Consider the following 26,431-nt stretch of genomic DNA (forward strand, 5'->3'; position numbering starts at 1 on the left):
AATGTTTAATAGCCGGCTCTTTGGGAAAAAGACTCTTGCTTGATATCCCAGCGAGGCTGACCTCATGGCAACAATGCAGTATTATATGGAGAGGATTTAAAAAACAAAAACAAAAACAAAAACAAAAACAAAAACAATGCAGTATTATAAATATGCACGCATGGTAACACGCCAGCCTATAGTGTTTCTGCCATACGCCTGCGCTAGCTGCAAGTAACCACAGGGACATGGCTAATAGTAGGATGTAGTTATTTTATTAGGGAGCATTGAGTTTTCAATATTTACTGTTTCCATTCTAAATATAACTTATTTACTTGAAAGCTTATATAATTTGATGTTTAACAGGGGTTGTGTTTAGGGGCGCCTAGGGGGCTTAGTCCGTTAAGCAGCCGACTTCGCCTCACGTCATGATCTCATGCGTCATGGGTTCAAGCCCCGCATCGGGGTCTGTGCTGCACCTCAGGGCTTGGATGCTGCTTCAGATTCTGTGTCTCCCTCTCTGTGCCCCTCCCACCCCTCTCAAAAATAAACATGAAATTTTTTTTTTTAAAACAGTGGTTGTGTTTAACAATCATGTTGGTGAATTCCTGGAAATTTACCAGTCCAGGCTCCAGCGTGGGTGGTAGCTGGCTCTCACACACAACTGACTTTACATCCAAAGTAGCTTTCGTGGGTCTGGCGTGGGGTCCAAGAATTTGCACCTGTAACATTCCCAGATGGTACCAATGCAGCTATCCCACGGCCCATATTAAGCGCTGTGTTGGAATAGAACACTAGAAAGTGACCGGGTGTTCATTTCAGTTCGGATGGGTAAGGGGTGTTCTGTGAGAGGGGAGCATTTGAACTGAGCCCTGAACCACAAGAAAACTCCAGCCTTGGAAAAGCTGGAATCAAGAGCACCCTGTAGGTAGGACTCGCCTTGGATCGGAGCAGGGTTACCTCATCCAGTGTGACAGCTGGGAAGCCGCCGTGGGATGCAGATATGGACAGTCATTATGAGAGCATGGAGTGAGCCCCTCCTTGCGTGATTGCTGCTGTCTTCCCCATGTGGAAGAGGGCACATTCCTCGGCCTCAGCTGGGGAAGGGCATTGTGCATTTGAGATGCAAAATAGTCATTTTGGAGTGGGAGAAAAATAAATACTCTAAGGCAGTCCATTTAGAGCTGGGCAATGGTAAGTGGCCATTTGAGATTTTGGGTTATGAATGTAAAGTGAGATCAATTGGCAAGGCTTGTGATTTTCTCTGGTAACACTGAGTTGCCAGGGTGCTGGGGCAGAGGAGGGGGTGATGGAGGAGCCTAAGGTTGGTCAGATGAGAGTCACAGAGAAAGAGATCTATGCAGTAATTAAGGGTGGCTGGCAAGGTATGTGAGGCATTGAGGACGTGGGATGGCCTCGATTCTGGATGGTGGGAAATGGGAGCCTCACTGTGTGGAGGGCTGAGTAAAGTACAAGAATCAATGGAAAGATCAGAGAGAGCGATGCTTGAAGTGTTTTCTTTAAAATCCCAAGTTATTTTGGGGTGCCTGGGTGGCTTAGTTGGTGAAGCGTCCAACTTCGGCTCAAGTCATGATCTCATGGTTTGTGGGTTCAAGCCCCACGTCAGGCTCTATGCTGCTGGCTCAGAGCCCAAAGCCTGCTTCAGATTCTGTATCTCCCTCTCTCTCTGCCCCTCCCCTGCTCATGCTCTTCTCTCATTGTCTCTCTCTCAAAAATAAACATTAAAAAAAAAACACTCAAGTTATTTTTCTCCGATCTTGTCGTAATAATAAACTTTAGCCCACTACAGTATTCAAGATATTTTGTTGAGATACTATGGGATTGCTATATTATAATATTTTTCTGTTCTTGAAGTTCAAATAAGGTTAATAAAGATAATGACACTAACTTGCCTCACAGCTTATTAATGTCAAATGACATACAAAATAAGGGTAGGATTTGAGTGAGAGATCACTGGTGTTGCCATCAGACAGCTGGACTGGAGTTTCAGATCATTGAATGAATAGCTCTGTGGCTGCGGGCATAGCAAACTCTCTCTGAGCCTCAGTTTTCTCATCAGAGAAATGGGCCTGATAGCTTCCTCTATGAAGTGTTTTAAGAGTTAACAGTGCATGTAAGTCCATGGCACAGTGCCTGGCTCTTAGGAAATGGCAGCTTTATTTCCATTCCAGTATCATTAGACTGTTAGTACAAATACTTAGGAAAGAATTTTAGCTTGTTTCTTGGAAATACACCACCCCAAGCGAAATGGAATATTTTGGATCATGTCAATGAGATGTATATAAAGAATATGAAAAAGCTGATGTATCAGTATTTTACCCCAGCTCCTGTGATTGTCTGGGGAAGAACAGGGAATTCAGAAAATGACCAGAAGGATTAATAGCAACTGAACGGGAGAAAGATTCTTTCCCCGCAGTACTTCATTATCATAAATGAAGAGCTAATTTCTCTTTGCCCAAATTGATACATCCCTCTTTTGGCTTTATAGAACTAAATTTTCATCTATGTTCATTTTCCAAATCTTTTTTCATCAATTTCTGTTTCTCTGTTGCCTTTTTAATCAGGAAGCTTAGAAACAAATCACAGATCTTCAAGGAGAATCTTGTTTGAGAGCTCTTTGAGCTAAGATATGTAAATTAAACCAACAGTGAGCTATCGTTTTTATCTCTCAAATAGGCAAAGTGAGTGAAAAGAAAATGAAAATACTCAGTAGGGGAGAACGTGCAATGAATCCTTGCTTGAAGGATTGTAAATTGGTGCCATCTTTCTGAAAATCCATTTGGTAATGCAGCAAGAGTCCTAAAAATGCCCATGTATTTTGACACAGCAATTTCCCATCTAAGCATATATTCTAAGGAAATAGTACTGGATAAAGATTTAGGAATAAATATATTCATTATAATGAAAATAGCAAAATAAATAAAAGGGAAATAAACCAGTCTAGCCGTAGGAGAATGACTTGTAAATGATGACAGACCTATAGAATGGTAAATGCTGTAAGATTGAATGTTGTTTTTTTAACTAGCTATAGGGGCGCCTGGGTGACTCAGTCAGTTCAGTTACCAACTATTGATTTCGGCTATCTTGATATCCCAGTTCATGAGTTCAAGTCCTGTATGGGGCCCTGTGCTGACAGTACAGACCCTACTGGGGATTCTCTCTCTTTCTCTCTCTCTCTCTCTCTCTCAGTCCCCTCCAGCTTGTATGCACATGTGTGGCCTCTCTCTCTCTCAAAAAACAAAAACAAAAACAAAAACAAAAACAAAAAACCCTAGAGGGGGACCTGGGTAACTCAGTTAAGTATCCCAACTTCAGCTCAGGTCATGATCTTGCAGTTAGTGGGTTAGTGCGTCGGGCTCTGTGCTAACAGCTCAGGGCCTGGAGCCTGTTTCAGATTTTGTGTCTCCCTCTCCCTCTGCCCTTCCCCGCTTGCACTCTGTCTCTCTCTCAAAAATAAAATAAACGTTAAAAATATTTTTAAAAACCCTAGATATAAAACTGAAGGTTTCACATGAGTTCAAGTCTATACATAATAAGCCCAGAAAAAAATTACTAAAATAAATCTATCACAACATTAACCATTGTTATTTCAGTATGGTAGAAAAGTAGATGTTTTTTTTTCATTTTGTCCTTTTCTTAAGGCCCCTCTACATTTTCAGATTGCTTCACTGTAACAATGTATGGTTTTTATACTAAGGATAAAACAGTAAGAGAGGTGCCTGAGTAGCTCAGTTGGTTATGTGTTCAACTTTGGCTCAGGTCATAATCCTGAGTTTTGTGAGTTCGAGCCCACACTGGCTTCTCTGCTGTCAGCTCTGAGCCCACATCAGATCCTGTCTCCCACGTGCTTGCTCTCTCTCTCTCTCTCTCAAAAATAAACACTAAAAAAAAAAAAACAGTAAGAAATATTGAACCTATTAGCTTAAAGGTAAAAGACTAGATCCTTTCACTTTTCTTTTCTTTTTCTTTTTTTTTAAATGTTTTATTTATTTCTAGGAGAGAGAGAGAGACAGCGTGAGCAGGGGAGGGTCAGAGAGAGAGGGAGTCACAGACTGAAACAGGCTCCAGGCTCTGAGCTGGCAGTCAGCACAGAGCCCGACGCGGGGCTCGAACCCACGAACCGCGAGATCATGACCTAAGTGAAAGTCGGACGCTTAACCGACTAAGCCACCCAGGCGCCCAGATCCTTTCGCTTTTCAACTTCCATCTTGCTTCCAGTGGTTAGATTTCTGCCATTCCTTCTCTACTGGATTGCTCTTTTAGAGGTTATTTGTACCTTCCCCTGACGACTCCACTGGCCTCGTCCCAGCCCTCCTTCTACTGAATTTCTCAATATCATCTTACACAATCAATCATCCCTTTCATCTTTTTTAATACTAGCTTTGCTTGGATGTAATTCGCATACAACAAAATCCACCCTTTTACCATATACAATCGCTCCTTTACGAAAATACTCATCTTTTAAAATCTCTATGGCTGGACCCTATCCTGGTTTATTATTTCTTTTTTTTTCTTTTGTTTTAGTCATTGGGTATCACCCACATGCCAGGCCCCTGTTCTCTTAACTTTACTCTGCCTTTCTTCTACAGTCTTCTTTGCTACGTCCTTTTCCTCTACCCAGCCCTCAAATATCGGTGTCCGTGATATTTTTCATTTCTCTCTCTCCCAGTATCTGGTCTACTAGATGCTCTCGGTTCATCTCGGTGCAGTGTTATCAACTGAGCTCCTTCACTCATACGCACTGTTAATGGCCTGGAACCTCATGGGTCCACGGCTGAACTCGCCTCTCCAAGTCCCCAGCCTTACTCTTTCATTCCTGTGCCTCTTCCTATACTTCTAACCTGATTAATGGAGTCACAGTCCTGCAGGAGAATCACAGTAGTTCTAGACACACATTTGATTACAGCCATTTTCTGTTACCATCCTATTTTAAGTACTGCGCTTGTATGTCTCTCGAGCCATTCCTATAACCAGTGACCTGGTTGTGCCCTCATTAGCTTGGCCCCTGTCATGTGGGTAGCACAGGCATCCTTGGGGAGCCTGACTATTTTCCACAGAGTTGCCAGCGCCATATTCCTAACCATACTCCTCGTTAGATTGCTCTTCTCCAAAACCATTCCACAGAACAAAGCTCAAGCTCCTTGGCTCGGGGGACAAATGAGACCTGCATGATGTGTCCCAGACCACTTTTCTAGGCCTACATGCTACTATAGAGCCCTGCAACTCACCGCCAATCCAGCTCGATTTGAGAAGTCATGATCCCTGGCCACACAGCCTTCACTCATCCACCACAATGCACTTATTGCCATCGCTCACTTTCCCCTCCATCTCTACTAATTAAAATAGGGCCCAATTTCCAAGACCAGTTCCAAATGAGCCACCTTCCAGGAAGTCCCTTGTCCTCTCTCCATGTCCATGAATAACCTTTCCCACCTTTCACTCCCACAGCTACTGGTCTAGAAACTTCTAGCCCTTACCATACTCTACAAGGCTTTGCAGTTTTGCCATTTGGGTTTATCTCCCACTTATACTAATGGAGCCGCTGTGCCTCATTTATCTTTGTATAATTCATGATACCAGGGTGCTCTGCAAAATGAGCACTTAATATACTTAGCACTGAAAGGTAACTCAGCATACTGGCATGTTAATCTCAAATTTGGTTTCTAATGTACTGTGTTCTGGGCCCCCACAGATTGGCAGATTACCCCCAACTTCTTGCCATTTTTTAGTATCTCTGAATGTTTTTAAATAGAAACAGGCACTTGATTACTCTTTTTCGGGGCCACGTGGCCAGCCTTATGGTCTTGTCACCAGAACCAAACTGGCAGGGGGACAACTCTAGGACAGGTCACCAAGCTTTGTCTGGGTGCCCTCCCTCACTCCGGCCCACCAAAGATACCGGGTAGCACTTCTCTATCACTCAGGGAAGCCACACGCACTCTGCCAGGGGGTGGTCTGGCCAGTTGGTGAGCGGACGTCGTTCAGAACCGTGTGCTCTGCTCCGTAACCATAAGAGACTTATTTTCCCAGGTTCTTCACAGATTAGCATCCTCTGCAGTTGGCAAAGAGAAAAGACAGGGAAGGGGCATTGGGTGTTCACCATAGGAGTCAACTTTGATCTAAAAGATCAGTCAACATATGCTCCTAAAGGTTTTTTTTTTATAAGCCTAAAGTTAAAAAAAAACAAAAACCCAAACTCTTATATTTGTGAAATTGCACTCACACTGTTGTTCCATTGATACAACAATGATTGATTCTTGTTCCAAGCTTCAGTGATATCTTCCAATTAAGCTAATCCGCAAGTTACGAGAGGATGTTTACGTGCCCTACAGAACTGGAGGGAATTTTCCACTAAAAATCTAAGCAGGATGTCTATCTGCATTTCCTAATTTAATGAACCTAATTAATGTATTTAAGTACTGACTAATTATTACCGCATTTCCAAGATGTTATTTGTTCTTTAAAAGACACACACACTTCTGCTTATGTTTTATTTTCACTCACTTTGTCTCTGAGAACCTTTTGATCCATTGTTGTCTCTTTTCTCCTAGGGGGAGGTTTTTTTTTTAAATATTTAATAAAGTTTTGTTGCTCTCTTTTTAAAAAAAATTTTTTTAATGTTTATTTATTTTTGAGAGAGAGAAAGACAGAACATGAGTAGGGGAGGGACAGAGAGAGCCAGAATTGGAAGCAGGCTCCAGGCTCTGAGCTGTCAGCACAGAGCCTGATGTGGGGCTCGAACTCACAAGTCATGAAATCATGACCTTGAGCCGAAGTTAGACACTTAACCAATTGAGCCACTCAAGCGTCTCTGCTCTCTCTCTCTTCTTTTTACTTATATATTTTGCTTGTATCACTGAAAGTGCTTTTTGTTAGTAGATGTTAAATCTTTAATACTACCCAGCTTATGTGTTGCATCTTATTACAACACCAATTTTGGTTAAAGAGAAAGAATCAGTTTTAAATATGAAGAAAAGGAATTAAGTGTAAGAACACAAAATTAAGAGATTTCTTTATAATTGATTCTTGGTTCATTTGGCTTTAAGTTATTTAGACATGTGGAAATAGATTGCAAAATGACATAGAATGGATAACTTTATTAATTCCTCTTGATAACTGTGTAGGCTAAATAATAATCAAGAGAATGAATTGTGGCATTGGCTACAGATAGGGAAGGGTCATTAATGGTCTAGACAAAGCCTGTTTTTTTCTATTCTATGAGCTCTGAAGCTACGATTGATGATATAAGAGTAACCAGGGGAATACCCAATATGGGACCTAAATGAGAAGCATTATTGGCCCACAAAGTCACAGAACACTATTTACTTCTGCATTACAGTGTTCTTTTTTGGTTTGTTTTAATATAGATAAAATTAAATATACTCAACAATGTATGGGTATTTCCTACTTTTTTTTTTTTTTTTGGCCACATACTTGTATGAGATCCTGCTTCATTCAGATAGCAGAATCGTGAAAAACAACAGCAGTAACTCTTTCCGAGGCCAAAACGCAAGTATCTGGCAGAACACAGGAGGGCCAGAAGCCATTAAAACAGAATTCCAAAGAGGGAAAGAGGCATCACAAAAGAAGCATCAGTCTGCAGAAACGCTTGACTCCCTGATGGGTCCCCTCTCCCGCTGCCTGCATTTTTAGGTGCTCGGAAGCTGGTTTCCACTCCTGATGATACCGACAGGAGTGATAGTTACGAGTCCGCCAAGAGATTTTTTAAAAGGCTGCAAAAATCAGGAACGTGAGTTACAGGAGAAGAGCAATCTATTCACATATTACTATGTATATATTATATTACACATAATGTAAAGACAGCCACAGCATGTGTCTTATAATGAAAATAATTATAAATAGCAGCCAGGATTGAGCACTGCCATGTAGTAATAGCTTTACATCTGTTATTCGTAACCTTCCAAGTAATAGGAAAGGATGACTATCTCTGTTTTATAGATGGGAGCTCAGAGATGTTACATGGCTTGCCCAGGGGCATACAGAAAGTAAGCAGAGTAGCCAAGTTCAATCTCGTAGGGTTTAGAACCAGAGCTGCACTAAGGAAAGGTGATAAAGCAAGTCCCTCCTTGTTGGGAGGATGTCCTCAGTTTCAATTTTTAACTCCAAGCATCCCACTTTTTATCCTTTATCTACTCACACTTTTTTTTTTTAATGTTTATATATTTTGAGACAAGGGGAGGGGGAGGCAGAGAGAGAGAGGGAGAGAAGAATCCCAAGCAGACTCCGCACTGTCAGCACAGAACCCCACTCGGGACTCAATCGGGGTTCAGTATTGTGAGTTCATGACATGAGCCGAAATGAAGAGTTGGACACTTAAGTGGCTGAGCCACCTGGGAGCCCTGACACATTTCTAGTCTAGCAATTCTTTTTTTTTTTTTTTTGATATTTTTATTTATTTCTAGGAGAGAGAGAGAGAGACAACGTGAGCAGGGGAGGGTCAGAGAGAGAGGGAGATACAGACTCTGAAATAGGCTCCAGGCNTTCTAGGAGAGAGAGAGAGAGACAACGTGAGCAGGGGAGGGTCAGAGAGAGAGGGAGATACAGACTCTGAAATAGGCTCCAGGCTCTGAGCTGGCAGTCAGCACAGAGTCGGACGCGGGGCTCGAACCCACGAATCGCGAGATCATGACCTAAGCGAAAGTCGGACGCTTAACCGACTAAGCCACCCAGGCGCCCCGACTCTAGCAATTCTTGAGCGCCTCAAGTCCTTTAGGACGGATCTCCAATCCAGCCTTTTTCATAATCGTACTACCTCCTTACCAGTCTACAGGTCATGGCCTATTACTATAATGGCTTCCTTCAGAATGCACTCAATGTGTTTGCTGTCTTTATTATATTCTCTTGGAAAAGCCTTCACCCTAGCTTGCTTCAATTCTTGAGTCTGCCCCTGAACAGCTGCTGGAGAAAAATACACAACTGGCTGACCGATCTCACTTTGCTATCTTTTGCAACCTGAGGATCAGCTGAGTAGGCTGGGCAGGTGTGAGTACCTGAGTAGTGCTTCTTACGGAAACAGTGCCTCTCCAAGGGTGTCCGGGGGGTGCCCCTGTCTTACAGGAGGAATGAGGTCCCCTGTGATGGTCTATTGCTTCTTGTGCCCTTATTGTCTTTCTAAGGGCAGCCCTGCTCTTGTGCCCTGGGTTGATCAGTTCACTTACATATTTACCAGACACTTACATGTGCCAGACACCGTGCTAGGCATCAGGGCTATGGCTGCTGCCTTCCCTTCCTGCCAGGCTGAGTCATCTCCTTCAGGTCTCCCACATATGGCCACCTCTCACACCGCTTTGTCCCTGAGCAAGGGCATTAGTAGGGAATATTTTTCTAACAAAAATATTCCCAAGGTAGAGACTGATGACTTTTTTCATTCATTGGTTATGGAGGTGGCTGTCCATGATCTGTATTGATCAGTATTTTCTTGCAACGCTCTTTTAATTTAGCTGCGTGGAGTTCATTGATTCATGGATTGATCCCAATGTCTCTTTAATTTCAGGCACTGAACTAGGTGCACAGATACAAAGAGCAAAAGGACTCTGTCTTTGCTCTCTGAAATTAAACGTGATGAGGAAAACCATGTTTCTACTAAACTTTTTAAAAAAATTTTTGAAACGGTTATTCATTTTTGAGAGACAGAGAGAGACAGAGTGTGAACTGGAGGAGCAGAGAGAGAAGGAGACACAGAATCTGAAGCAAGCTCCAGGCTCTGAGCTGTCAGCATGGGGCTCGAACCCATGAGTGAGCTCATGATCTGAGCTGAAGTCAGACCCTTAACCAACTGAGCCACCCAGGTGCCCCTCCACTCAGCTTCTAATCATATTTTTTTTTTGAAAATACTAAAGAATGAGCTAACTCCACTCTAAAAACCTAAGGCACATCCAGGAGATAATTGCACAGGCTTTGGAGACAGACTGACAGACAGGGTTGAAAACCCAGCTCGGCTACTTAGTAACTGGCCTTGTAGAAGATCCTTACTATCTCTGATCCTCAGTCCTCCATGGGTCAAATGTCAGGAGAGTTAGAATGTAGGAAAGCACAGAATAAATGTTCATAAGCAGTAGCCGCAGTTACAATAAGAAATAAATTTTATTTGACACTCCGATTTATATATTAAAAGGTCACTAAGAGTTCCTGAAACAGGCAACGTGCTATATGGGTGAACAAAAGCGTAACAGACCCTTCTTAATATTTTCGTTTGTCAAGTTGTTTTTCGGGGGGCCACAATTCTGTCTCTAATTCAGACCTTCTGAGGTTTTCACTTATTCTATCTAGAACCTTAGAACCCTGTAGTGAAGTGTTTGAGTGTCTTCATGTGAGTGAGGAACTTCCCCGAATACCCCATCCTACTCCTATTGATGCTTTGCTGGGGACAGGTTTTGGCTACTCAGTAAATGCTGCACATAGGCTTTCCCCACTTCCTTCTACTCTGTTGTCCACCGCCTTCCAGGCCTTCAGTTACCTCCCTTTGCGAGGAGTAACACAGATTTGTGACCTTCCTGACATACTAACCAGGATGTACAAAATCTACCCAGGGACCTCATCTCTTCATGAAACCAATCTGGTTTATTAGTATGGATGATTTCAAATATTTTAATCACAATTCTATGACTAAATGACAATTTTGGACTCGGTTTTATAGCCCAGACCACCTCCTAGACCCAGTCAATGACACTGCCTTTGAAAACTTGAGGTTGTACGTGGTGGAGGGAGGCACTAGCCACTACGTAATGGAGTGATGTTGATCATGTATCCTTATGGGTCAGAGTATAAGGATAGTGCTGGATATGATTTATGACACTAAAAATCTATCTCCCCTAAAGAAAAACAAGCAATGGAAGCCACATTTCTTTTCAAATTTACCAGAAAGTTTAAAACTTGCCTTTAGTGCGTTTGACCCCTGTGTTTTCAGTTATCCCACATCAGGGTGCAAAGCTGTTGGACCATTTCTAAACATTAAAAACTCCTATGGGCATACGTACGTCAGTGAGTACCTCTGGTGGAAGGGTCTGGTAACTTACTTTGTCACCGAGGATAGACCTAGGCCCGTCACTAAAAGCCCTAGTCTTCCTATCAGTGTTAAGTGATCAATGGCAGTGATATAGCAGAGTAGAAGAGCTGTTACAGCTTCTAGGCGCTCCTGTTCACCATGGACTAGGTATCTCTCTAAAGGTTTGTATGCACTGAATAGACATAACAAAATCTGCCATTGTAAGCATTTGTAACTGTACGTACACTCACATCATTGTGCAGCCATCTCGCACCATCCATCTCTTAGAACGTTTTCACCTTGTAAAACTGAAACTCTGTAGCCTTTAAACCTCCATTCCTTCCTCCCCCGCCAGCCCCTGGTAACCTTGATTCTACTTTCTGTCTCCGTTACTTTGGTTACTCTTGGTTCTTCATGTAAGTGGAATCATCCCGTATTTGTCCTTTCGTGTCTGGTTCGTTTCGTCTAGCATCATGTCCTCAAGATTCATTAATGTTGTAGCATGTGCCAGGATTTCTTTCCTTTTTAAGACCGAATAATATTTCTAGTCCTCTCTTATCCATTGTGCGTATGTTCTAAGACTCCGAGTGGATGCCCCAAACCATGGATAGTCCTGACCCCTATATGTACAATACTTTTATCCTATAGATACATACCTATGGTAACATTTAATTTGTAAGTTAGGCACAGTAGGAGATTAATAGTAATTGGTAATAAAATAGAATACTTATATAATGTGCTGTCATAAAAGTTATGTGAATATGGTTTCTCTCTCGGTCTCTCAAAATATTTTGTGCTGAACTCAGCCTTCTTCCGGTGATGATGTGGAATGAAAACGTGCCCACGTGATGAGATGACGGGAGAGCAATGACGCAGGCACTGTGATGTAGTGTGAGGCTGCTGTTGACCTTCTGACTATGTCAGAAGAAGGAGGTCTGCTTCCCGGCCTCTGTTGACCATGGGTAACTGAAACCGTGGGAAGCAAAACTTTGGATAAAGGAAGGAGCTACCGTATTTCATTTTGTTTATCTATTCATCAGTCATTGGGCATTCTACGTACTTTTCAATAGGCTATAGATTCTGTGGGATCTTCCCAGCAACCGTAGGTTCTTCTTACTGTTTGATATTTGAAGTAAGTGGCTTCAAAAGTTTAAGGTGTTTGTTTTGGTTACATGCAAAAAAATGGAGGTGCCGGTAAGCAGACTTACCCTTGTTGAACTATGAAGCCTGTGAGTTCCCTCCCCGTCTCTGCTTCCTACATGCTCCAGCCATCTTTCTCTCTCCCTTTCTTCCTTCCTTCCTTCCTTCCTTCCTTTCTTTCTTTCTTTCTTTCTTTCTTGCTTCCTTCCTTCCTTCCTTCCTTCCTTCCTTCCTTCCTTTCTCTTTCTTTCTTTCTTTCTTTCTTTCTTTCTTTCTTTCTTTCTTTCTTTTTCTTTCTTTCTTTTTAATGTTTACTTATTTTTGAAAGTGGTGGGCAAGGAGGTGGGGTACAGAGGGTCTGAAGCAGGCTCTGCATGGACAGTAGTGAGCCAGATGTGGAGCTAGAACTCACAAACCTGAGGCGAAGTCTGATGCTCAACTGAGTGAGCTACCCTGGCACCCCACCAGCCACCTTTCAATGCTAATGATGACCAACATTATGGATATAAAAGGACTTTGAAAGCCACAAGTCGAGAGATAGCTTAACATCATGTTATCCTTGTTAACACTGACTATTTTCCAAATAACATTGTTATGTGCATTTGAATTTTACAAAGATTTGCTCTATAAGATAGAATTTTTCACAAAATAATAAAATCATCTTTCCTACAAACTATTCTTATGCATCTGCCTCTTATCTGGAACCACACCCAGACTAGGCTTTCAGAAAATATTTGAACACTGTAGTAACAGCCAAGAGATTCCATTTGTAAAAGCTGGTCCGTTCCCAGAACTGGTTAACTGTTTCTCACGCATGCCTTTCTGCCCTGTGGCCAGAAGGTGGAGACATACCATGTCAAATACGTGATGTGCTATTCACTATTCAGCTTTTTTAGCAAGTCCGAATCAACTTGAAATAGAATGGGGTCTGTTATTGATACATTTCACATCACCTACTATTTCAAACCTTTGCCCAAAAATATTTTTTGAACTTTGAAAAATTTGTAAAAGAAAGAAAGACGTTGGTCTAGTTCCTGGTACATGACAAGCTCTTTCTGCCTAGGGAGGAAAGTGGGGGAGGAAGTGGGAGGGAGGGAAGGAGGGAAGGGAGGAAGTGGGAGGGAGGGAAGGAGGGAAGGAAGGAAGGAAGGAAGGAAGGAAGGAAGGAAGGAAGGGAGGAAGGAAGGGGGAGAGGGAGGGAGGGAGGGAGGGAGGTGGCTTCTGAGAGTCTGTTACAGAAAAAGTGATATTGGAGAAAATGGTCCAGGACTTTCATGGATACAAACTGCATCCACCCTTTTTGGCCTCGCCTCTCTTGACATTGTGGAATGAAAGTATGGAGCCTAGTTGTAAATATCTATAGCATATACGTTTTAGAAATACAATGCCATGGAAATCCATTGAATGTGTGAATTGAACTGCGGCCAGAATTGATTAAGTGGTATTTAAAGCCCATAAAGGAATTAAGAAACCTTTGAAAGGTGACTAATAATGTAAGAACAGACTCTGTAATAATATTTCTGGTCTTATTATATAACCTTTATGTATCTACTAAATGCAATTTTTAGCTATTGCATTCGTATTTGCTCATAGAATTGTATACAAAAGAAAGTGAATCTCTAGGATTCTGGGATTGGATGAGAAGATTGAAAACTCAGCTTAGACTATTCTCTTCCTTTACACGGAATTCCTAATATTTACACACTGTTTCTAAAAACTCGAAGGTAACTTTTGCATTCCAATCAATCAACATCTAAGGAATCTATTCTATTAGCATAATGTAAAAGACATCCCATGGCAGATGATCCGGGTTTGGATTCTTGTGGTTTGATATCACACTGTGAAATTCACGGGCCCTGGAATGTCTCCCAGGAACTTAGGTGATGGTTGACTCTTACTTAACTCCTCTTGATTTTCTGACATGCAAAAGCAACGTGCAGGAGTAAACATGAGGCCAGGCATCCTTAGGAAGGTGGCAGTTTTCTTGGTCAAACTACTTCCTCTTGGAAAAGCAAAAACAACAAACCAGGTAGAAATATCGTTCCTTGCCAAGCCCCTGACTGCTCCTTTTCCGGTTCCTCTTTATCTGGTTATACTCAGCCAGGTAGAGCACTGAGGTGGAGAGGCCAGGCAGGTGCGTCTCTTCTCTGTGTGGGCTGGCAGCTTTGCTCTGTTTGGCTGGCGGGAATGGTACCCTAACCTTGGTCTCTGCGCCCGGCGTCCTGGTGGTAGCATGGATCTTCAGTCTGTCACCATTCCCAGAAATAGGAGCAGTGCGGGAAATATTCAAATGAGACACGCCGCCCTCCTTGCAAAATCTTTGGTATGTGAAGGGCAGCACATCCGGTTCTGCTTTTCCAGCAGCGGGAGGCCAGGCTACAGTGGGAGCTGATGAGTCACCATCTTCCAGAGCAGGACAAAGAGAGCCCGTGTGGCAGTCTGAGCAGCTCACCAGCTGGTACCGTCTGCAGCAGGTTGCCACGAAGAGCCTGCAGACATCACAGCTGCTTAGGCTCGTATTGGATGATTCTAAACATGTAGGCAGGTACCTGGGCAAAGTAACGTGCCACGGAGCAGAGGGGGGTGCCCGTAGGGAAGTAATAGGAACACTGTCAGTGAAAGCTGTCTCTTCAAGGTATCGGACAGAGGCTGCCCAGGAAACAAGATGTGCCTGATTCCAGAAGGACTCCGACCAGAAAATCGTCAGAAGTTGTTTTATAAAGAGCTTCCCTCCTGAGAGAATAATCACGGATTTTGAAAATACCAATCTCAACTTACTGATGACTTTGAAAAATCAAAGAAGCTTCTTTCCAGATGAGCAGTTTCAGTGTTGGCTGGTACCATTCCATGTTAATCCCCAGTTTCTTGTTTAATTCTACTTCTTCGGAACACACTGAGGCTTCAATTTTTACAGAGTCCTCTGTCAATATCAGTCCTTTCTCTCTTCCTTTAGAGGCATGCCTCTAAAGATCTGGCCCTCTGTAAGATTATGTAATCTCACCTTTATTTTTCTATTTTTTATACTTTATTTTAGACTATAGTCAATATTACCTTTGTAAAAAGGTGAGAAAGAAAGAGTGTGTGTGCATCCACAAGTGGGGGAGGGGCAGACAGAGAGGGAAAGACTCCCAGGCAGTCTCCACACTGTTAGTACAGAGCACGCCCTGGGGCTCAGGCCCACGAACAATAAGATCACGACTGAGCTGAGATCAAGAGTCAATGCCTAACCAACTGAGCCACCAAGGCACCTCTCACCTTTCTTTTTGTCTAGTACTGTTAAATTCCCTGTGCATCAGAAATTCTCAGCAATCGTCTGAAGAGGTACCTTGGGAACGTTGGCATCTCTGTAGGCCAGTGGTTCCAAATCTCAGCTGCATCCCACTTCTTACCTGGCTTCTAGTTAAATCAGCAGGGCCACCCTTAGGGATTCTGCTGCAGTAGGTCTGCCAAGGGCCCTGAGCATCTGTACATCTAACAGGTTCCCAGGAGATGCTAATTTTGAGGCTACGGGTCCAGGGACCACACTGAAAGAACTACAGCTATAGGTCAACATATGGGTTTCCAAAGTCTTGAACCTAAGTCACCTATATAACTTATGACAAATACATATTTCCTGACCCTGTCACAAAACAGGATATTAACATACAAAATTAAAATGATATAAAATTATCAATCCTGAAATAGATTCGTTTCCCCCACCCCTCACTGCTATTAAAAAAAAAAAATCACCTGGGTGCCTGAGTGGCTCAGTCAGTTAAGCGTCCAACTTTGGCTCAGGTCATGATCTCATGGTTCGTGGTTCGTGGGTTCGAGCCCCGCGTTGGGCTCTGTGCTGACAGCCAGCTGAGAGCCTGGAGCCTGTTTCAGATTCTGTGTCTCCCTCTCTCTCTGGCCCTTCCCTGCTCATGCCCTCTCTCTCTCTCAGAAATAAATATAACATTAAAAAAATTTTTTTTTAATCCTCATCCTTCAAGGTCTAGTGCCCTGTCCATGAAGCAGTTCCTGGCAATAAAAATGCTTTCGTTCTTCTGAACAATCAAAGTACTGTATTTTTCATGTTCTTACTGCTATTTGAATATGGACTTTTTATTTTATTTTATTTTATTTTATTTTATTTTATTTTATTTTATTTTATTTTATTTTTAATGTTTTATTTATTTCTTGGAGAGAGAAAGAGACAGCATGAGCAGGGGAGGGTCAGAGAGAGGGAGACACAGAATCTGAAACAGGCTCCAGACTCTGAGCCAGCAGTCAGCACAGAGCCTGACGCGGGGCTCGAACCCACGAACCGTGAGATCATGACCTGAGCCGAAGTTGGACGCTCAACCGACTGAGCCACCCAGGTGCCCCTGGACTTTTTAAAGATGGATGCTTTGCCTGAGTTTTCTTGAAATTCTCCTTGGAGACTTAGATAAAGCAGCTGTTTAAAAACGGTTTAAATCATTACTTTGCTGTTTCTCATGAGAAATCCAAGTTTCGTTTCTACTGAGATCTTTGTCTTTGAGTGGTTGCTACCTGTGTGAGGAAAAGATATATTTAAAAAATAGCAGAGTATACTGCCATTGGCTCTTGACTGCATAAGTTTTGGTCCTGGTTTATGTAAATCTGATTATGCTGAGGATGCTAAAAGGGGCCTCTTGCTGTGTTGTATTTCTGCACGTTGGTCTTTATCTCCTTTGGTGCCTCCTCCCTCTTCCCCACCCCCTGGCAGTCTATGGCTACTTTACTGAACAGTCAGTCCAGTGATAAGAGTTCAGAAGGGAAAGAGCCATTGAATATTTTTCTGATACAAGGACACAGTACTGTCTCAGTCCCATGCTCCAGGAGCTCAGACTTTGGGGTTTAATTTTTTTTAAGTTTATTTATTTTGAGAGGGAGAGAGAGAGAGAGAGAGAGAGAGAATCCCAAGCAGGCTCTGTACTGTCAGCACAAAGTTTGATGTGGGGCTCTAACTCCTGAACCATGAGATCATGACCTGAGCTGAAACAAAGAATCAGATGCTTAACCGACTGAGCCTCCCAGGCGCCCTTCGAGACTTTGGGATTTTAGGGTCAACTCTAGAGGTTTCTGTCCCCTTTATTGGAGAGTGAAAGTCAGAGGACCCAGTGTTTGGATATTTGTCACTGAGTCGCCCATACCGAATTGTATACCTCGTTTCCAAGTGAAATACTGTGATTTTTATTTCAGAGAAACCATCGGCTACTTGTTTAGTTTTTTTGAAACATAAAGTGATGGGAAGAAAGCATAGAGTGGAAGGGATTAAAGTGTTATTATTTACACTGAAAGTTCTCTGATAATTTATAGCCACGCCATTCAAGGAGGTGGTCTCCAAAAGCGTGAAATCTGTCTTTTACAGTGTTCACAGACACTGTAAAAATGTCTATGTTAAAGCAGAGGGTTTACTAAAAGCAGAGCACAAGACCTGATTCTCTCCTGAGTCATATATGAACATTAACAGAAAGAATGGATGGAAGCATTTGTTTCAAATTGCTGTAAACCTCAAACAACCAGTCCTGGTCTTCCATCAAAATCATTAATGCCGTGAAGGCTGAGATCAGCGAGGACTGAACTACACGTTTCTGCCTTTGAGGAGTATATTTGAAGCCTAAGAAAGAAATGAGAACAAATCGAGAAATATCTGCCAGAATTTAATGAGATTTGGAGCAGTGACTTTATTTGAGAAAATTATCTATCTGTCTTTATTATTTTTTTTACATTGAGTATGCATGGAGACTCTCACATCCAAATTTCCCAAGCCTGTCATAAGATGGTAGCGTGAATCTTTGCAGATTAAATTTATTGATATGCCATCTTTTACTGCAAATAAGTTGCAATTGCTTACGTTTGCAATTAATTTTTTGTAATTAATTACACTCATGAGATCATAACTGGTTTTCTTTAAAAGAAAGAACCGCTCAGAATTTGGGGAAGTGCCTTTATCCCTGGTATGTGGAAAAGGAAATAAGATCTGTGATACAATCTTGTAGAGGGTTATTTGGGTTTGTTTGTTTGTTTGTTTTTCCTATAGATTTGCATGAGGAGGCTGATATAACAATGTGGTAAGCAGTGTGCCTCGTGTCATATAATAGATCTCCTAGACCCTACCCTCCATTTTTTTTTTTACCAGATTAGCCTTTTTTGCCTGCTTTTGCAACATTTAACATCCAACAATTTGTCTGCATTAGAAAGAAATGCGCAGATTCAAAATCAATATTTTTGATGTAATCAAAGAACTACAGTTCTAAACTGTATTAAAAGTATACTTGTTTCGTGGATCCTATTACATTTCTAGAATAATTTTGATTCCAACCCACAATTAAGAATTGAATATATAGCTCGGAAGGTGCTCTAGACCAGGCAGGAGGGTAAATGTTAACAGGGGCAGGGTTTCAAGAAGAGCTTTAGTAAGCAGATCCCAAATGACATAAACAAAAGTATAAGTACTCACTTCATAACAAATTACCTTTATGTAGCACCTTAGATATAAATAAAAAACTTAGTGGTTACAAAGTTATAAAGATTAATATTTCAAGCAGCATGTTCTCTGATGGAAAGAGTAATAATATCCCCCTTCCAGATCACCTCCTCTAAGATTATACCCCTCGCCCCGTACCCTGCCATAAAACACAAATGCCACGTGGCCAGTCCTCACCTCAGAGGCCCAGAATACCTGTTGTCTGTGCAGCACGATACAATTATCTTGGGAGTTTTTGGTCAACTTTTTGTGTGCATCTAAAACTTTTGCTACTGTTAATAATTCACTTTGTGTGAAGATCTATTGGTGTAGGAGCAGGGAAGGGTGCAAAGGAATGAAAAATACATTCTAGATTCCACCCTTTAGTGGTATATCCCACTAACCTAAATCTAGCTAGCAGGCCTTGGAAAAGCTAAGCATCCAAGGTCAAGAACTGCCCAGCAGTCGGAGCTTGCAGAATTATTTTTTAATGCAACACACATACACACACACACACACACACACAAACACACACTTATCTAGACACACAACACACATGTAAAATATACATTTTTTAGCACATGATAAGTACTTGGTAACCACATGCTGGTTGGCAAGCTGAATTCAGGTCTTTCAAGCCTTTGGTTTTTAAACTCAAACCTCTGCTACTTCAGTGTTTCAGGTACATTCATTCCTAATATGTTAGTGGCAACATTACCAATTTCCCTAAATCACAAGCACTGTTTTTAAGAGCTGTCTTATGTGTGTATTTATTTATTTATTTGTGCCTCTGTACACATTTTCAGACATGCTGTGCTGTTGTTGCTGCTGTGTAGACTTGACATGGGCAGCCAGCACTGTGTTAGGACCACCTTACCAAGCTCCACCTTTTGGAAACCTTTGATTGTAGGGGCTCGATGAGAAATGGTAGGGCAACACTGGTCAGATTCCGCCTAGTTATAAGGGCCAAAGCTCAGGCATCCCGCCTCTCTGCGGCTCTGCTGGGAAGAAAGCACATCTGATTTGAATATGAGTGTTTTTAAAAAAATTTCTTAGGGGCGCCTGGGTGGCTCAGTCGGTTGAGCGTCCGACTTTGGCTCAGGTCATGCTCTCACAGTCCGTGGGTTCGAGCCCCACGTCGGGCTCTGTGCTGACAGCTCAGAGCCTGGAGCCTGCTTCAGATTCTGTGTCTCCCTCTCTCTCTGCCCCTCCCGCACTCGCTCTCTGTCTCTCGGAATAAAATAAAGGACATAAAAATTTTAAAAACATTTTTTAAAATATTTAATTTTGAGAAATATTTATTTCGGGAGGTGGGGAGGGGCAGGGAGAGAGGGAGACACAGAATCTGAGGCAGGCTCCAGGCTCTGAGCTGTCAGCACAGAGCCTAATGCAAGGCTCAAACCCACAAACCGCGAGATCATGACCTGAGCTGAAGTCGGACACTTATCCGGCTGAGCCAGCTACTCAGGCGACCTGACTATGTTTTTGTTGTCCAGTGAATTAGTATATTTATATTTACACTTAAAGCCATTTGCCATGTAACTGAAGATGTGCTAATGATTGTGGAGGATTTGGAAAGCTTCAGGGAAAGGTACAGGCAGAAACGAAATTAACACTGACGACTTCCGGCTTGCACAGTTCACAAGTTACTTTGAAACTGACCGGATCACACTCAGGCTGGGGGCCTCATGGGCCAGCCTCCTGCACTACACAAGAAGTCAGGCAGGCACACCTCCTCCTGGGGAAAGATTTGGGACATCTTGTGCTGCTCTTTTTTTCTCCCTGCACTTCTTACCTTTGATAATTAGAGCTCGAGAGGAAAGGCACCGTATCTCTGTGCGGGAGCAGAAGTTGCCTGGTTTAATGCCGGGAAGCGCGGCTGAGTTTTGTCCTTTGATTATACTGGGTGACGGTTCTCAGAATCTAGCGTGTAAGAGGCTCACTAGGAAACTTGCTAAAACACAGAGTTCTCTGTCTCTTCACAGAGGTTCTGTTACAGTGGCTCAGAAAGGTGCATGTTTAACAACCATCACGGGTATTTCTCATTCCAGGTGGTCAGTGGAGGATGTATTTTAAGAAGTGCCATCTGTCATAGAGAATAGTGTCCAAGGCAAAGAGAAGCCTTTCTTTTCTGACAATTATTGGTCATCTGTTTTTCTTGAAAATGACCACTACCACCTTTTCCCCCCAGTGCTATGGGATAGTGGCCACGGGAGCCCTGAGCCAGGTGTCTTCTACCTGCGGTGGGGCACGAGAAATGCACTGGGATTTCTGGACCACAGGAGCAGATGCTGATGTGAAGGCAGAGGCAAGAGAAAGAAGCCACGAAAAGCATCAGCTGTCAGGAACTAATGAGAGAAACTGATTTCCAGGCAGGGCAGGACTGTCTTCACCTCTGAGAACAACCAGTCATTTCTCCCCAGTGTTAGCGTTCTGGTCCAAGATAAATGGTAGTTGAGGATAAGTGGGGTGGGGAATGAGCTTTCTAGGAAGCCTGGACTCAGTGGGCTTGAGTAAGTACCCAGGAGAGTGGAAGACCACGCCAGGTAGAGAAATCAGTGAAAGCCAGGCAGCCCTCCCAGTGGAGGTGATCGCATGAACAGGCAAGGTAGAGAGGCAATTCCAGTTTTAGGCAGAATACAGAATGATGGGAAACTAAAAACGAGAGGTGGAAACCAGAAGTGGAATCCAGAGGCTGGAGGAAATTTCCAGATGTAAGACCTTTGTTTTTGGCTAGGAGATAACGGGTGGGATATAGGATTGCTGAGTTGCCCCAGGTAATCCATGAACAAGAACGTTTACTTCGCAGTTGCCCTTGGCAGTGGTTTGAATTGTGCCCCACTTCCAAAGATTGGTCCATTGGAACCTGTGAATGGGGCTTCATTTCGTAAAAGGGTCTTTGCAAATAGAATTAAGTTAAAGATCTCAGGATAAGACCCGCCTGGATGAGGGTGAGCCCCACATCCAATGACAAGGGTCCTGAGAAGAGGAGAGAAGGGGAGAACGCAGAAGAGGAGGTGACGCGGCAGGGATTGGAGTGAAGTGTCTCAGGCCAGGGCACACCCAGGACGGCCAGCAGCCACAGGAGCCAGGAGAGAGGCTTAGAAGGGGACTGTCCCCTGGAGCCCACAGAAGAAATCGACTTTTGCCAGCACTTTGATTTCAGCCCTCTAGCTTCCGGAACTGTGAGAGCATGCATTTCTGTTGTTGGAAACCACTGGGTTTGTGGTCATTTGCAACCCTAGGAAACAAACACATCTTTTCCGCCGTTCTCCATGTTATAGATTTCGGCAGCCTGGTGCTCTGCTTTGAAAATGCGAGTATCTCAGGGAGTTAAGTGTTGATTAATAGTCATGCAGAGCAAGGTTTGTCCATTAAACATTTTTCCCCACTCCTAATGACCTAGGAAAGAGAAATAGCCATGAGTTATTATCGGGGGTTGGGGGAGAAACACCAGAGAATTGGAATCAAACACTTCTACTTTAGGCGTATTTTGTTACTAGCTGTTTGACCATGGGAAAGTCTCTTAACCTCTTAGAGAATTAGTTTCAATAGCTACAAAATGAGAATTTTAATGCTTATATATCAAGCTGCTACAGTATAAGGAATCAGTAAGACAGGCCCTGTCAAGCTGTTTGTAAAACCTTGGGCGATTATATGACTGCATAATAGCATTTGTTTTGTGGCAGGGAATACTTTTAGGAGGAAGAGCTGCTTAGATTTATAAAAGAGGTTGGGCTGGAATGAAGCTAAAGGTAAGGACAGGTAGCCCCAAGCCTCTGCTATAAAATGTTTCCTGGTATCATGAAAAAAGAAGGGAAAACTTGTGTTTTCAAATGTACCCCAGGACATATCATTCTTCCTGGTCCAGGAGCATTTTATATTAAATGGGCTTTGGTCAACTGATCTGGGACCCTAACATGGCTTTTAATATATCTGTGAATAATAAAAATATATTTGAGGCACCTGGGTGGCTCAGTCGGTTAAGCATCCAACTTTGGCTCAGGTCATGATCTCGCGGTTTGTGGGTTCAAGGCTCACGTCGGGCTGTGTGCTGACAGCTCAGAGCCTGGAGCCTGCTTCAGATTCTGTATCTCCCTCTCTCTCTGACCCTCCCCTGCTCACGCTGTCTCTCTCTCTCTCAGAAATAAATTTTAAAAAAAAAGAAAACATTTGAAAAATTTTACAAAAATAATAAAAATATATTTGAGGTTCCAAATATTATGACCAACTTGTGCACTGGTACCACTTCTCCATTAATGACACGCTGTTAGGTGTGTCAGTGCACAGTATTAAGTGACATCTTAGTGGCCTGAATTTCTGTGGCTTCTGGAGGTGCTGTGTTCATGCATAAGGAACGTTTTTGGTTCTAGGGCAGTGTTTCCTGAGCACTATGTAGACACTTTGAAAAGGAAAAAAAATTCTAGATTTCAATTTCATAGTTTTCACAACATGCTACTGAGTTAATACAACTCAAAACTAAATAGGCACAGGGTTTCCATGAACGCCGTGCCGGCCCTCCAGATACACCAAGCAGGGATCACACGGAAGCAACTCTGTCTAAGGGACCTTCAGTTGTTGGCATTGATCTTGGCACCGCCTGCCCGAGTGGGTGTCTTCCAGCATAAGAAAGTGAAGATGATCGGGGAAAACAAACCACCCCAAGTTATGTCACCTTTATTTAATTTGTTTTAAATTTTTTAATGTTTTATTTATTTCTGAGAGGGAGAGAGAGACAGTGTGAGCAGGGAAGGGTCAGAGAGAGAGGGAGACAGAATCCGAAGCAGGCTCCAGGCACTGAGCTGCCAGCACAGAGCCTGACATGGGGCTTGAACCCACGAACCGTGAGATCATGACCTGAGCCAAAGTCGGACACTTAACCAACTGAGCCCCCCAGGTGCCCCAGTTATGTTGCCTTTAGTGAGACCAAGTGATTGATTGGTGATGCTACAAAGAATCTAGTTACAATCGATCCTATCAACACAGTATTTGACACCAAGCACCTGATTGGACGTAGGTTCAACAATGCTGTCCAATCTGATATGAAGCATTGGCCCTTCGTGGTGGTGACTGATGCTGGCAGGCCCAAGGTCCAAGCAGAAAACAAGGGAGAGACAAAAATGTTTCTGTTCCGAGGAGATGTCCTCTCTGGTTTTGACAAAGATGAAGGAAATTGCAGAGGCCTACGTTGGGAAGACTGTTAACCAATGCTGTCGTCATAGTACCTACTTTAATGACTCTCGGCGTCAAGCTGGCAAAGATGCTTATCTATTGCTGGTCTCAATGGACTTAGAATCATTAATGAGCCACCTGCTGTTGCTACTGCTTTTGGCTTAGACAAAAAGATTGGAGCTGAAAGGAATGTGCTGATCTTTGAATTAGAAAGTGGCACTTTTGATGTGTCGACCCTCATTACTGAAGATGTGATCCTTGATGTCAAATCTACAGCTGGAGACACCCCCTTAGGCAAAGAAGACTTTGACAACTGAATGGTCAAACATTTTCTTGCAGAGTTCAAGTGTAAATGTAACAAGGACATCAGCGAGAACAAGAGGGAAGTCCGTCACCTCCATACTGCTTGCAAATGTGCTGAGTGTATACTTTTTCCAGTACCCAGGCCAGTATTGAGATGGATTCTCTGTATGAAGGACTCAACTTCTCTTCCTCTTATTGCTCATGCCCAGTTTGAAGAATTAAATGCTGACCTGCTCCATGGCATTCCGGACCCTGTAGAGAAAGCCCTTTGGGATGCCCAACTAGACAAGACTTGGATCCATGATAGGATCCATGATATTGTCTTGGTGGGTGGTTCTGCCCATATCCTCAGGATTCAGAAAAGTCTTCAAGACTTCTTCAGTGGAAAGGAACTGAATAAGAGCAGCAACCCTCATGAGGTTGTTGCTTATGGTGCAGCTGTCCAGGTAGCCTTTCTTTCTGGACACAAATCTGAAAATGTTCAAGATTTGCGGCTGTTGAATGTCACTCCTCTTTTCCTTGGCATTTAAACTGCTGGAGGAGTCATGACTGTCCTCGCCAAATGCAATACAGCCATTCCAACCTCTTTCCTAAGATTGAAGTCACTTTTGATATTGATGCTAGTGGCATCCTGAGTGTCTCTGCTGTGGATAAGAGCACAGGCAAAGAGAACAAGATTGCCATCGCTAATGACAAGGGCTGCTTGAACAAGGAAGACATTGAACTCAGGGTCCAGGAAGCTTGACGGAGGCCGGCTCTGGCTGGGCCCAGGGGTCCCTGAAGGATGGACGGTGTCAGCGAGGGAGGGAGGAGAGAGCCCCGAGATTCTTTCTGATCACCAGGCAGGCATCTCTGCTCTGACTGGGGCTCAACTTTATTTTATAATTAAGTGTTTGGGGGACAGCACAGAAGTGGCATTTGCCTTAGACAATGATTTCTAATGACAAACTTGTTTGATATGTAAGAATTTCCCAGAACATAGATTTGTAGAAGACTCCTGCATAACCTTTATCAATAGTGATTGAGATAGGGGATTTAGATGCTTATCCTATGGGGAAGGAAGGTATCTTTAGCATACCAGACAATGTTTTTAGCATAAAAAGGGTGAAGTTAGTTCTTTGTGAGCAGGGGTCAATAGCTTGTTTGTTTAAGGAGAAGTATTACGAAAAACAGGTCTTTCAGGAAACATGTTTGCTCCCATAATCACAAAAGAAGAAATTCCTCAGTAGGTTCCTTCACAGGGTGCAATCAGCATATTCAAGGCCAGAATGAGTCACTCCAATTACTGATCACAAATGCCTTGGGGGGGCTGGTACTCCAAGCAGAAACAATTGGGTGGGGGTGGATATCTGTCCTTAACTCTAAATTAGGCTCTTTGTCTCAGGGCCAGACTCCATTGTAACTCTTGTGTTCTTAGCCTCCTTTATTATGTAAGTCTTGGATCTGCAAGGCCCATAGGAAGAGCCTTTTGACAATCATCCACAATTTTTCATCTGAAGTCTCTTTTAAAAAGGCAGAAATATGCTTTCCCTTATGAGGAATCTGTGTGGGGACTATCGGTCTTATTTGGAATATTGTGAGGCCTGGTCAATACCCGCAGGCTCCTTTCCAACATGAGCCAGTAGTAGCAGAAAGAGATACTAGTTTTTATTTCTCATGGCCGGAGCTGTGCAAACGCTGTCATTTCCTCGCTGTGACTGTCGTCCAGTGAGGCCAGTGCGGCTCCCAGCAGAAGCTGAGAGGTACAAAGCTGATGAGAAACAGTGGGATAAGGTGTCTTCCAAGAATTCACTTGAATCTTAAACATTCAACATGAAACCATCCATTGAAGATGAAAAACTTCAGGGCAAAATCAACAATGAGGACAAACAGAAGATTCTTGACAAGTGTAATGGAGCCATCAACTGGCTTGATGAGAACCAGACTGCATAGCAAGAAGAATCTGAATACAGCAGAAAGAACTAGAGAAAGTCTGCAACCCCGTCATGACCAAGCGGTACCAGAGTGCAGGAGGCGTGCCGGGAGGAAAGCCTGGGGGCTTCCCTGGTGGAGGCGCTCCTCCCTCTGGTGGTGCCGCCTCTCTGCCCACCATTGAAGAGGTTGATTAAGCCAATCTGAGAGTAGGTCTAGCATTGTTTCACACGAGACACTTGAAGGACCTAAATTTGTAGCAAATCTCATGCATGTCTTAAAGTCAAGCCGCCATAATAAATAAACCAGGCATCCTTGATACTTTAATATGGAATATGTGTGTAGGGGAAGGAGATAAACATTGCACTTTATAAGCACTGTATGGTAAGTGGAAGATGCAATATCTTAAATAAAACTGTATTTGAAATCGGCACCAAAAATAAAAT

The 26,431-nt window shown here is 43.0% G+C and overlaps 1 protein-coding gene and 1 pseudogene across 1 annotated transcript in view; both read left to right on the forward strand.

Moving 5' to 3' along the window:
- The window catches only part of RCAN2 (regulator of calcineurin 2), a 266,886-nt gene that overhangs the window by 72,847 nt on the left and 167,608 nt on the right, over positions 1-26,431 (forward strand). The gene's annotated exons all lie outside the window — the stretch shown is intronic.
- LOC120231192 lies at positions 1,289-26,182 on the forward strand (annotated as a pseudogene).

The sequence above is a fragment of the Hyaena hyaena genome, unplaced genomic scaffold (genome assembly GCF_003009895.1).
Source record: "Hyaena hyaena isolate Hyena2069 unplaced genomic scaffold, ASM300989v1 scaffold_55, whole genome shotgun sequence".
Lineage (NCBI taxonomy): Eukaryota > Metazoa > Chordata > Mammalia > Carnivora > Hyaenidae > Hyaena > Hyaena hyaena.